This window comes from Pocillopora verrucosa, chromosome 5, assembly GCF_036669915.1.
Source record: "Pocillopora verrucosa isolate sample1 chromosome 5, ASM3666991v2, whole genome shotgun sequence".
NCBI lineage: Eukaryota > Metazoa > Cnidaria > Anthozoa > Scleractinia > Pocilloporidae > Pocillopora > Pocillopora verrucosa.
In genome coordinates, this window is record NC_089316.1 from 22,815,173 (window position 1) to 22,829,241 (window position 14,069).

General features: G+C 35.3%; 1 protein-coding gene across 1 annotated transcript in view; it reads right to left on the minus strand.

The window, feature by feature from the left end:
• Window positions 1-14,069, minus strand: part of LOC136280913 (uncharacterized) — a 78,238-nt gene that overhangs the window by 6,073 nt on the left and 58,096 nt on the right. The window contains exons 7-13 of the mRNA XM_066166736.1: window positions 6,787-6,959; window positions 6,036-6,313; window positions 4,379-4,526; window positions 3,460-3,685; window positions 2,211-2,312; window positions 1,286-1,359; window positions 523-588 (exon numbers count right to left, since the gene is read on the minus strand). The gene's annotated coding sequence lies outside the window, so the exon portion shown is untranslated. The remainder of the gene's footprint in view (window positions 1-522; window positions 589-1,285; window positions 1,360-2,210; window positions 2,313-3,459; window positions 3,686-4,378; window positions 4,527-6,035; window positions 6,314-6,786; window positions 6,960-14,069) is intronic.

Consider the following 14,069-nt stretch of genomic DNA (forward strand, 5'->3'; position numbering starts at 1 on the left):
ATTTTGATATTGACGAGAGCTCTAATTGTATACGTCACGTTAGCTAGCTCTGTCACATGCTCATCACGCGCTTTTGCCGCATAATCATCACGCACAGTTAAACCTTTAACTCCCGTGATCGAATTGTTAATTCTCCTCTCTAGCTGCTACATGTTTCATTTCAAAGTAGATACAGAAATTTGGTGTTAGTTCAAAGATAGCGAATTCTACCTGATAAAACTTTGAGTATTCTCATTACCTGTTTGCTGGATAATGTATTGATATTACAGGGATGAGTTACAAGTTATATCACTTCTAGGAGTTTAAGGCTTCAGGAAATTGCATCGCGTGCAGACTATTAAACCAGTCAAATGAGAGAAACCATTGAAATATCTTCACATCTGATAACAATAAACCGGGAAATTCGACTGAAATTAAACTTGATTGTTTTCAGCCGCAAGAAAAATAAGATTGCGATCTTCAATTATAAATAACATGAGCTTTAGAGCTCTAATCAGTTGCAGAATGAAAATTGATTTGTACCTGTTAAACTGTTATCCTCTGAATCCTTCTATTCTCCAGACGATGTCATTTGTTAATTCTACATGCCTGAAAATATCAAAAATAATATTTTGCTTTACAACAGTTCGATGAAAAAATGAAGGTAACATACTCACCAGTTTGAAAAATGTAACCTCATCTAATGCCCAGTATTGTGCTTGTATTTTTGTCTGTTTTTTTTTTTATTCTTTTTATGATTATCGCTTGTTTACATGTTTCTCCATGGCGATTAATTATTTCTGTGATTTAAATTCAGCTCTTTCTCTTTCAGTGCAAAACACTCGCATCCGCAAAACCCCTTTTCTTCTCTGAGCAGGACATGTTACACCCTGCCATAACTGAATCGATAAGGATGAATTTACACCGTGAGTTATATTGTACCAATGCAATTTCTCTTCAAGTGATCAACTCGATATATCCCTCGTTCAATATGATACACATTTGTTTTTGGTCATCTTCCCATTAGCGTTACAGTTCTCTCAAATTTTCATTTTCCGCTCTCACCGTGACAACTTCAAAAAGTTTCTAAAAATAATAACGGTAAGCTTTTTTCTAAATAACTCCCGCCAATTGTGCCCTAAATATTTTTGCAGTCAAAAGCGTTGGTGTCCGGTGAAATCACCAGAGGGAGATACAAAGCTGAAGAAACCACATTAATAATATGTATTCTTTATGTAAATTTTTTTCCAATTTTCTTGTCTTTCGATTATAATATGCTATACATTCCTTTATTATCTTTCCTCACCTGAAGATTACTTGCAATAAATTTAACTCCAATAAAGTTCTTTTGCAAGAAAAATACTTGAATTCTCGTTGTATCTAGAGAAAAGCATATTGAAATCGTTTCGCGTCTTGTTAAGAATTAAAGCGAATACCATAAGTACTCTTCTTAAATAAAATATCCGAGGAAAAAATTCAAAATTTTTTTAAATCTGTGTACTCCATGCATCTTTGTGTGCAGAAACCCTATGTGTATCTTATAAGAATTTTATGAATAAATTGTTACTGAACCAGTTGTCTTTAAGTTGGAAGAGAAATCTGAGGCCGTAGCTCTCTGTCTCTTTGAGCTCTAGAATTGTCAGCCGAGTTTGGATGCAGTAAGCGAGGCCATAAATAAACGTATAACAGTTCGTACAGACAAGTGACGTACATGACATGATACAGGAATCAGAAATGCCGCAGCTTCGTAAATCCCTCATGGGAAGATAAATAAGCTACCTCAAGGTCTGGTATGTTTATCTTCATGTCAGCATTGATATTTAATCGGTCGTTTAACCTGATCTGACGGATAGGGTTTTTCTTTTCGGTCGTCGGTTAAAAATGATTTTTTCCTTTGTCACGCAAGAGCTTGAAATTTCCTTTCTATCATTATGTATTTGAAGACATGAAACTTTCGACATTGATGATCTAAGCAGTATGCAGGATGACCCTTTATGTATCCATTGTATGTCATGGATCATTAACGCGAAATCTATAGCTATGTGTGAGAACTTCAGATCGTAAAATCCGATGGTCTAAGATTCGATCCTGCGTTCGTGACGAGTAAATAAGATCGATATTTTTTTCATTCTTTTGTCTCATGTTTCGAATTATTTCTTTTTGTATCTTTAGTCAATATCCGTTTATCTCATTCACTGCATTCGGTCGCTATTAATTTATGCTGTCCTCACCTTAACTCCTGTGAAAATGTGATTTGCCCCTGAAGTGTGTAACAAAACGGTGCACTTGGTAACACGAGCAGTATTGAAGAAGCTGAATATGAGCTCATCGAACTCGAAACAGAAAATCGTGTCATTGCTTATCTCGTGATCCATGATTCTATTTTGTAGCGATGCTGTTTCACTATTTATACGCCAAGTTTGGACAGGACCTCATATTACATTTTTTAACTTTTCATTTTCATTAATTCGGAGTGTAGCACAATGATATAAACATGCTATTTTTTTTTAGTATACTTATTTTTTGCTGATGTGATGGTCGTTAAACCATAGCCTGCTTAGGGTGATCGAAGGGCGCTGGACTGCCATACGAGAGGTCTTGACAGGACAGGGAAAAATGAGACACACACATACTGAACGCATAGTGAAGGAAATTTTCTTATTTAAGATGCAGGCGATTTGTCAGCCTGGAAACTTGACAAATTTTTTAGGAAAAGTTGACCAATAGAGCTTTAATTCGACGGGTGAGTGAAAAGAAATGACCTAAGGCGAAATTTAGCAAAAAGTTATTAATAATAATAATAATATTTAATACTTATATTGCGCTTTTTCTATAAAAATACTCAAAAGCGCATTACAATATCATTAAAAACTAAATTAAAACCAGTAAAATTACTCGGTAAAATTACAATATTACAATATTAACATTACAATATTAAAAATAATAAAAATAAAAAATAAATAAATAAATAATCTAACTAAAAGCCTTTTTAAATAAATATGTTTTAACAGAGCGTTTAAAAGAGTCGATTGATGTTTCCTGTCTAATTGGCAGAGGAAGACTGTTCCATAAAAAGGGGGCAGCCATCGATAACGCGCGATCTCCCAAGGTCTTCTTCGTTCTTAGCTGAGGTCTTTCTAACAATATACCATTATTGTTACGGCGTAGTTGGTAACGTGAGACCGGTAAGACAGAGACAAGATCCTTAAGATAGCTAGGCGCAACACCGTGAAGAATCTTAAATGTAACAAGGAGAATCTTAAAATCTACGCGCGAGCGCACTGGTAGCCAGTGGAGTTCTCTTAGCAAAGGAGTAACGTGACAATACTTATAGCGAATACGACCAAAAATACAAGGAAAATGACATCTGAAATCCAATAAATTAACTACAGAGGAAAATCAGTTTAGTAAGACTGGAGAATTCATGAAGTATCTTTAATAATATCAAAGACATTCCAAATCTTACAGAAATTTGACAACCTGTCAGAAAGCCATCCATGGTTTTATTGTTCAGTGACTGAGAAATGTGTTCTTCCAAGGTCTTTTTGCTTCGTGTGCCACTGGCATTCATTTCAATGTACGTAAAAACCCAGCTCTTCACAAACCAGGGTACATGTAGCTGTTGTTGTTTTTCCAACTCCTGGGGAACCGGACAGAAGAGCTGCCATAAAGGACGACCCATCTTGGTCTTTGTTGTAAAAGAAAGCTGTGCAAAATAAAAAGGTTTAAAACTGTGATTCCACTACTAACATACTAACTACATGTATAAGTGACTGTCGAGTAAAATAAATTCATAAAAGTTCATAAGTTACAGCTGTTTAACAAATTGTATCTCTGAATGTGGGAATTAAGAAACAATCTGGATTCAATGTGAAAGGTATTTAGCCAACAGCTAGACGACATTTGCATTACAACTCAATTTAAGGTCTTATGTAAAATATCTGTTGATTAAGGTTAGGTTCATCCACTGAACACTTTTACTCCAAACAGCTCACTAGTACTTCTTACTGTCCGCCATAAAATTTTTATGATTTGGATAATTTGGTATTGGATCAACTAATTATCCCCAGATTGATATTTTTCTATATTCTCATTACTTGTCTGATTGATATTGTATTGATATTGTAAGGAGAAATCCTGTCTTGGTCACTCATGTGAGATAAAGGGTTAGAGGTAAAGTCAGCACAAGAACCACAGGTCTAACCTTGCCTATGCTTACTTAATTTCAGTAGCATCAGGTGACTAGGAGAATTGCGACTCCCCCCCCCCCCCCCCCCCAGAAAGGTCCCCCTATCTGGTTATAACCCAAACTTTTTCACCGTTTGCATACTTGCCTAAAGAGAAGTTACATGTACATGTATTTGACCGAAAAGCATCTTGACAATCAATGTGTACTCACATTTAGAGGCTAGTTTCTTTCTATTCTTTTCCCAGGCTCTCAGCCCAGTTCATCAAGTTTCTCATGTTGCTCCTATCACCTTGCTGACCAATAATCTGCTTCACTGCACAAGGTTGATATTTTTCTACCCATGACAGACTTGGTTCTCCTGCACAAAAAAAAATTACCTTTACTGTCAAAATCTTATGTAGATTAAAAAAATAAAGCAATAAAAAACAAGAAAACTGTACTTTCTTGTAACTCAATTTAAGTAACACAAACAAGTCTAAAGGTGGAAGTACAGTAAAATGATCCACCAGATGAACCTAAAGGTGGAATTTAGAGTTGTGGTAAAACTGACGTGTGGGTGACTGGACAGAGGAGAACAAGGAGAATAAGTGACAAATAGAAAGACAGTAATTGGAAGAATGAACATACACAAAAGAGCAGACAGACAGACAGACAGACAGACAGACAGACAGACAGACAAATTGAGTGACACCATAAATTAAGTAGATGGAAGAAGGGAAATGAGGATTAACAAATTATGTGATCAGTTGCAAAAAAAAAAACAACAACAAAAACAACAACAACAAAGAAATCACAGGTTTCTTGCCAAGTAATGTTTAGCTATTCAAGGAAGGAAATACAACCTTAAACCAGTTAAAAAGGTCTTTTAACAAAGAAACATTTAATGAACTCCACAGTATAAGTTTGTGCTCATGGAAAAAAAAAACTCTTTTAGAAGCCAACAACAAAAAGAAAATTTTTCAGTTCTTGTTAGTTTGCTGTTCAATGAATCATGTTAATTTATGCAAATTTGTGACAAGTTTCCCAGGTGTATTTGCAGTAAGCTGCACCCGGATTTGTTATAAAAATTTAGGGAAAAGGTGCAGTGTATATGTTTATGTTCACAGTTCTTTTTTTTCCTTTTTTGAGCTGTGCATTACAATGTACCTTGGAAAGAACCATCAACTGCTTACAAGTAAGGGTTAATGTTGGATTAGGGGAGGGGTAGGTAGGCAGTTTCTCAGATACTGACATTGAACCAACATTTGAACAACAACTGAGAGTAAAAGGATAAAATACATTTTTTTGTTTAACCCTTTAACTCCCATGAGTGACCAAGACAGAACTTCTCCTTACAATATCAATACAATATCATGCAGACAAGTGATGAGAATAAATACAAATATCAACCAGGGGATTATTAGTTGATCCAAGACCAAATTCTCCAAACTAACATTACAAGAATTGTATGACAGACAGTAAGGAGAATTACTACTGAGATCTTGGAAGTAAAAGGGTTAATCAAAGCATGCATTTTACAATTTTTTTCTGTAAACTGCATCTGCAGATTTTCCAAATAAGCCTTAATTCTAATAATCTTCATTTTCCTTTGTTTTGCATCTCTCATTAAAATTTGAAAGGATGGAAAACAAACCATAAAGAGGTTGAGAGATAATAATAATTTAACTACTAGAAGAAATTAATATGTAACTTCTCCCAAGAATATCCATACATTATCCAGCAAACATGTAATGAGGATACTAAAACTTATCAAGTACATGTAGTTGTTATAATGATCTAACAACAAACTCTCATTATTAATTTACAGAAAAATGTGCAGCAGCTAGAGGGGAGAATTAACAATCAGATCTTGGTCTTTAAAACCTACCTGAGGGATTTCCTTTGAACCAAGTGCCCTAGGACCATCTCTTGCCATAAAACCATGGTAGCCAGATTTTTTTCTTTTCAAATGAGGGTGGGGCTTCAACCACTTCCTCTGATTTTGCAATCTTTTGGTGTTCCTTGGGTTGGAGTTTCCTTACAAACATCTTTTTTTCCTTTTTCAGAGTAACAGTTTTCTTTGGACTTGGTTTTGAGTCTCTAACTGGAGTTTCTGGAACTGTGGCAGCCTCGGCAGCCAGATTGCTCGCAGGAGTTGGGTACTTCCTGAAAAGTCCATGGATAAAATTTGAAGTGAATAAAAGTTACATGTATATCAAATATTCTAACAGCAAAGAGTTGTCCTCACAAGGCAAGAGTTGTCCCAAATAGGAATGTTGATAGTGAAAGACACTGCTGCTTTGAAAAATGGAGGCAAAGTGGTAACATCTCCCTGGATTGTCAAAGTTAAAATCACCAAGAATGTACCTAAAAGTTTTGTCACTATTGTTACTGTTTTTGTATAAATTCTAGGTACAGTAATGGTAGTATTTTGAATAGTGTTAGTATTGTAAGTAATTTTTTGTTGCAAGTATTGTTAGTAATGTGTCATAGTAGGACAGGTTTACATACAGTACCTTACACATGCAATCATATCAGATCCAATCCATTCTAGTATCAGGGTAGCTGGTTCAATTAAGTATTAAAAGTAATGATTAATTTTGCAACAATAAAGTATGGTAATCAAAAGGCTTACAAACCTTTTTCTTCTCAGGGGAAGGCTTTGTAACCTCATACTTTGATTCTGAGAAGTCTTCCTTTCTTTTCTTTGATGGTTGCTCTGTTGTGTGACGGCTGACATTCCCATTTTCTCTTCCTTCTTTTTCTCTCCCATTTTTATACTCTTCTTTTCTATTCACTTTGGGTCAGATCTCTGTGGGAAATGAAAACAAAAAAAATGATTGATGGTTCAACAGGGAATTAAGGGATGATCATTTTGTAGGCTTAAAGCTCTGGATCAAGCTTAAAAATTTGCACTCTTAAGATTGATCAATTTTCTAATTTCTCACAATAATACCAAGTCACAGTCAACTGAGCAGCTATGTGATGAGAAAAAAGAAAATCATCAGACAAGAGGATATCACTTGATTGAACACCATATTCTCAAATATATTTTCATAAAACTTGTGTGACAGACAGTGAAGAGAATTGATTTTAATATCTTGGAGGTGAAAGGACTTATTCCTTTAAGGCAGCCCGTGGCGTTGTTTCTGCCAAAACTATTCCTCAATTGGTCACTACCAGCACCCATTGATTTTGTGACATGGTATGTGTTCACTGTAGACCATCCTGATATAACTATAACAGATTGGCTGAGGGTTTTACAAGGGATGCGTGATTACGCCCAAAAATTAACACATGATGCATGAATTTTATAGAAAGGCAAGGTTTGAAGTTTTCCCTATTCAATGCATGATGCATGAAATACTTCTTTAAAAAAAATCTTGGGTGGAAAAAGTGTAGTTAGTTATTCACTGGTTTTTTTTTAGTAGCAAATGTTTTTCTGGATTCCCTTTCAACCGGAGTAGAACCAAAGAAATCAAGTGCAGAAGTTGCTTTTTTTCTCTTCAGGTTTGACTGGACTGAAGCAAGAATAACAATCCATGTGTTAAATATTTCAGTAACACAACAACATTGTATTAAATTCACCTTTGATGACACTGTCTTTATTATTTTGCTGCTGTTTTTTTGGTTTGCTTGTTTTTCATTTTCAACCCTGAGCACATTTAAAACAGTATGCACATTCTCTAAACTGTTCTCTATGTGTTTCTGAGGGTACTGACAAGGAGAATTTATTTAACAAACAAGAGCTTAGTTGGTGATCATTTCCTTTATTCTTGTGCCCTTAACCTTGACACCTGTGTGTAACATGTGCCTATCCAAAAGTTAAAATTTTGGAGAAACCAGAAAAGCAAACACAATTCACAGTAAGTTTTAATAAATCATCTTTCCCTGAAAAGAAGCTCCAGTGAAAGAAGACCATTTAAACAACTTACTTTCAACAAAAAAAAGTGATTGATTCAGGAGGGATATTGTAAAGAGAAATTAGATGCTGGTAATTCTTCGCAGTCAAAGGGTTAAATGTATTAGCATAAGAGCAATGTCCTATGACAGATCTAACATTTGCAATGCTTGATGGAAGAAAGGAAAGAAACAAAACATACAAACAGACAAACAAAATTTAGCAGGATATTATTTTTAGAAGAAGCCAGATGCTTCTCCAGACCAATATCTTATGTTGTAAATGAACACCATGGTTTGGTGCCGAAATGTCAAATATAATGGGCACAACTTCTTCCTCATCTGTAGAAACCACATCGAAATATAACTCAAGCGCTATAATATTCAAATTCTATTTGAGGCAGAGTGGTCTAATGGTAAGTGTGCTGAACCCTGAATGAAGCAGATGGCTTTGTTTTCTTTAGCAAACTAATGCATAAGCAATGTTAAAGGTCACACAATGTTAAAAAACCTGACATCATCTCACTGTACCTCAAGCTCACCTCACACTAAATATTTCCCTATCCAGCCCTCCCACTCCATCAATAAGCAGAGTCTGCTAAAAAAAACCCTTGTGTCTAACTCAGTCATGTAAATATATTTAGCTATCTTATTCATCATGAAAAGTATCCAAAATGTTTTCACATTCACATGAAATTCAAGACGATCACATTTTGAAGATAAATAAAACCAAAGAAAAAAATTAAACCAAATTCATATTTTCACTCTTTCTAACCTGTTAATAAAACTGTTAATCCTATGAAAATTGAATTTATTTATGTAAAAAAAAGATGAAATCACAATTCCCGTGAAGATAAAGTCTCCACATCACCTTTCACATAAAAAGTATCACGTACCCTCAATAAGTCAACATAATTTCTTTACGCGAGTCCAAGCTGATTGCTCTTCTAATTTTCTTAGCTTTCAAACTCTCCTCCTTCTTGACTGATGTGGCTTTTCTGAAACAGAGACGAGTGAAAGAGAACCAGGTACTGAATACAACCTGACATCAGAACATATTCTCCATACTGTTCTCTATGCATTTTCTAAGCTGCTGACAAGGAGAATTTGTTTAATAATCAAGAGCTCCTATAGTTGGTGATCATTTCCTAGACTCTTGATTCAGGGCTGATATTAGGGTCAAAGAGTTTAACTACAACTGTATGAAATGGAATGAAATTGAAAAACAAATCACATACCTGATTTTTGGAGGAAGAGGATCTTCATCAGAATCTAACAGAGATGTAAAATTAATTTAGGAAAAAGGTCAGGACATCTTTGTGATGTTGTATGTATAATTATGTGAATCTTTTTATATCATGTTTTTGTAATAATGCAAATTGCATCTGGAATTGACAAGGACACTGTACAGCACAATACTCGATTAATACTAATAAAGAGGTATAACAGTTTGTGTAGAATCTCAACATCTGTTCCTTTTGAAACTGTTTGTGTTCATCCTAAAACATTACCTGAGTCAATAATGTTTTTTCCTTTCTTCTTCCTCTTCTGATTTTCTTTTGGTTTTTGTTTTCAGGAAATGTCATCATCTTCACTTCTTAATAAACTCTGCCCAGCAAATTAACAATTACATATTTTTATTCACACAACATGAGATAAATTCACTTCTTTTGACCTACATGTGTAACAGTAACAACTGGATAAGATGAAGGGGGGTGTTGTTCCTTGGAGCACAACTTTCTTATAAGACATTTTCTTCCAGCTCAGAAAATTGAGAGAAGACACCAGGTGTAGAAACCAATCCCCCTCCTGGCCCCAGTCCGCAAGTTTGACTTTTGCACAGATCATGCAAATAAAAAAGGTGTGAGCTTGAGTTAAAAGGCAATTGCAAGTACATTGTTAAGCCAGCCATCCCAAATTGTCAAGTAAATTGCTCTTTTATCAAGTGACAAATGTTTCCTAAATTGTTGGTATTGCTTATGTTATACAAAATTATTTCTTGTTACTTGTATTTCTTGTGTTATTTCCCATCTCATAATTATTCAGTCTGTTCTTGATGTATTATGTTTGCAATACTTTATGTAGAAACCACTGGCAATGGCATGTAAATAGAAGAGTTCAGTCCAGTCATCAGGAAATTAAACTTACCTAAAATTTATTACTGGCACGTTGGTTACACCAGGCTTGTGGAGAAAAATAATTAATAGTCTGAGTACGGTGAAGTCTCACTGTTTCTTTATCAATAACCTTTCAAGTTAATCAACAATTTCATTTTCCCTTCAGTCTGAGTAAATGAAAGATTACCTAGTACTTGTCAAAATTGTGAAATAGGCATTAGAATTGCATACTGCAACTGCTCTGCAGAATTAGTAAACTTCAGTTTGAACAAATTTGTAGGGAATGCTTAAGTCCTGGATATTTCAACGTTGAGTGAAATTTATGTAGCAGTGTATCACATCACACTGTTCAACCCTTAAACTCCCAGATGTAATTAACATGTAACTTCTCCCTAAAACATCTCTACAATATCCAACAAAAGGGTAATGAAAAAAGTTGTTATCTTGATCTAAAAACAAATTCCTATAACAAATGTACAAGGAAACTTCTAGAAACAAGTGGGGATAATTAGAAAACAGATCTTGGGAGTTAAAGAATGAAGACAAAATTGCTTCATGTTATGACCTTGTTAAAGATAAAAAACAAAGGCAAACATTGTAACTTATAAGCCTCACTCAGCTAGCCTGACATACTCAGACTATTGAAATTATACCTACAAAGTTAGTTAACACACAGTACCACACCATTTTTCACGTTCCAGCCCAGAAAGATACCTTAAGTTGGATATATGTAGTGGAATGAAACTCGTGGTTAAAACATGTTGTAAAATTACCTACCATGTGCCAAATAAAAGATTCATGGCAGAGGAAATTTTACCACGTATTTTACCATGTATGGCAATACATACCAATATTAGCGAAACTCTGCCGCTGAGAACTAAAACGACTAACAAACCATTTTAGTATAGTGATGTGTTCACATCACTCTCCGACATTTCGCGCCATCTTTGATAATCTCCTGTACTTCAGTCAGCAGTCACCAACTTAGCTAGTTTCCAGACTCCTGCTATTTCTCTTCCGCTAATTTTCCGAAAAAAACAATAGGTCATAAGATAACCATAATCTAATTCAAATTTACGGAACCAAATGAAAGGAACTGTCAGACGAGATAGGTTGAACCACGTGCAGTTGCCCCAATAGATTGCTTTGAAAATGGCAGATAGATCCGCGGAGAACACTTCTCAGGGGTACGTACACTATTGTGGATGTCGATATTTGCATGAATGACTGCGCTCTAGATTCGCGCCGGCTCGTTCTGCGATTTGGTTCTTTCGTTGCGCTGTCGTCTCCTCGAGGTATATCGTTTGTTTATTGACAAATATTCAAATTCGCAGCATGAAATTTGCAAAACGTTATTTGAAGTTTTACACACTGATATTCAAAAACAATTTCATGTAATATACAATGACCCTATAAAAAAAAAACTGCGCATAAAAGTTCTACAGATTGGACTTGAATGGAATAAGTGAGGTCGTGCACGTTTTCCCAAACTTAAAATTACACTGGTTTCTAAACTGTGTTTGCTTGAGTGGTAGCAGATGATGGAGTTTATGCGCAGAATTGGATACAACTGAGTCAAAGAGTTAACGTTTGTAACACTCTTCTTTGCGTCTGTCTTTCAAATATCTGATTTCATAAAATGTATTTAGTCTCTATTGTAAAACTAAAATCGACCATATCTCCGGAAGTTTTAGTACTTACTGTGATTTGATAAAGGAAACGAAACGAACTGAAAATATGAACATCTCCGTGGTGTTCTTAGCTAATCAAATCCTCTTCTGTATTTAAAGGAAGGACTGCGCGATTTAGCCATAATATGTAGATCTATAATTACAAAAAAAAAAAAAAAATCCGTGAGGCTGCAGCATCGATGTTCATAGTCGACGGATGATTCGATTGCGTGACATGACACCTTCCCTGAAAAATATCGCGTGACTAGAGTTGTTTTGCAGCATGTTTCTGATTGGAAAATAATAACGATAAAAAGAGTTTTCGTTGAGGTTTCAGTAATAATAATGGTTGTTGTGTTATCATTTGTATGAGCTCTGGACTGAACTGACCGGTTCATCCATAAGGGGGGCATTGGGATTTTCGATATTTTTTTAGGATCGGTTTTTGTGCCATGGAATTTTGGTTTTTCAGATTGTGTGTTCATTACGGCTTGCGGATTTTCCGTTCTTTAGCATATGTTTTTCGGTTTCGTCATAAATACTTATCTTATGGGTTTCGGATTTGGTTTCCAAAGTGGTTTTCGGATTTTCCCATTTGGATTCCGGTTTCTCTTCGATCCAAGCGGCCACTGATCTCGAATAGCCGCGAAACCTCTGTATGTTCCACTTGTCAACACTGTATCGGATCGATCAGGGTTTTGAGAACTGGGATGTGAACACTTACAGATTTTGACGGTTTTGCATGAGGTTTTCTATTTTGATCTAATTTTTTTGCGGTTTTGCGGTTGTGGATAATTTTTTCGACGGCTTAGAGGTTTTTTTAATGGACCCTCTCATCCTTCTGTACAGTGGATTTCCACACGGATTCTTGTTTTGCAAATTGAAAATTTTTCTTTCTGAAATTACAAATCTTCATTTTCGTTCTGTTCCGTGTCTTAAATTACAGTAAGCCTCGTGTAGTTATTTCCTCTGAAATTGTATGTGGATCTTTTTATACAGATTTTCATTCTCAAAATTATCAATGTAGGTGCCTCACAATTATCAAAGAGAGTCTGTTTGATCTTGGCTGTCTTCTTCCTGCTGTGAATGAAATACTGAAGTAACCTTCATCAGAAAATGATGACAAAATTGTTTACATATCATAATAATTTGATTTAGCGCCCTTCTTCCAAAAAGCACCCCCTCTGGAATAAGTGCCCCCATCCCCCTTGTTTTATGTCAGAAAGTTAAAAAGGTGATGATGTTTTGCTAAAACTTCACTCATTATTTCATGCTTGTACAATTGATCATTATTATTACATGTATTGTTATTATTTTTAAGCTTGTCATTATTTTTATACTGGCCTTTGTCAAGCAAAGGGTCAAATCTGAACTTCAAAACTGCAATGGATATCCTGGTTTGCTGATGTGAGTACAGAAATTGATTAATAGAGCAAAAAGGTTAAGGCTTATATTGAAGGTCAGCAACATATAGTCTGATCATTGTGTACTTTTAAGTAGTTGTACTTAAGTCTAAGTGACACCCAGCTACATGCACTTTTTTTCAAAAAAGTTGCTACTTGTAATACAAGGCAAGGGGATGTGCTGCTGGTTTGGGTGGCATTTTCATGACTCACTTAGCTACAATGGGGTCACATTTTCAATAGAGTTACTAGAGTGGGAACTAACACATTTTCATGATTTGGAAAATTTTCATACATCAAAGTAAGGATTTATCAATAGGAAGGTTCAAATTAGATTGAAATGTTGTTTTTACAACCACAAAATGGAATTTTTCAGATGCCTGACCCAGCTGGATGGGTGCAGGGTAAGTGGTCATACCATGGCAACCTGTTTTTGAATAAATTAAGTGTTTGTTTATTTTGTTTTGTTTTGTTTTTTCTCTCACTGTTAAAATCATTTTAAAGACTATAGGTTAACTCAGTCACCAGTATTAGTTTATGAACAAATTTTAATATAGTTATATGGAATGTAACATACAATTTATGTGACTAAGAGCAAATACGTGTATGGTCAGTAGCGATTTCAGGCATTTGGTTTGAATCTTAGCCAGTTATTAGCATCCATGCAGCATTTTCTGCATTCAGCATAGTTTACAGCAGTACTACTGGGGTTGTTCGAGCCCTGGGGCCATCCTCATCCAGCAGTATACCTTATCAGTGCATGTGTTGTTCCACCATGTGCCCGTGTTATGTTTGCTGCTCTATAGTGTGGGATTCTTGTCCTTTAGGATAA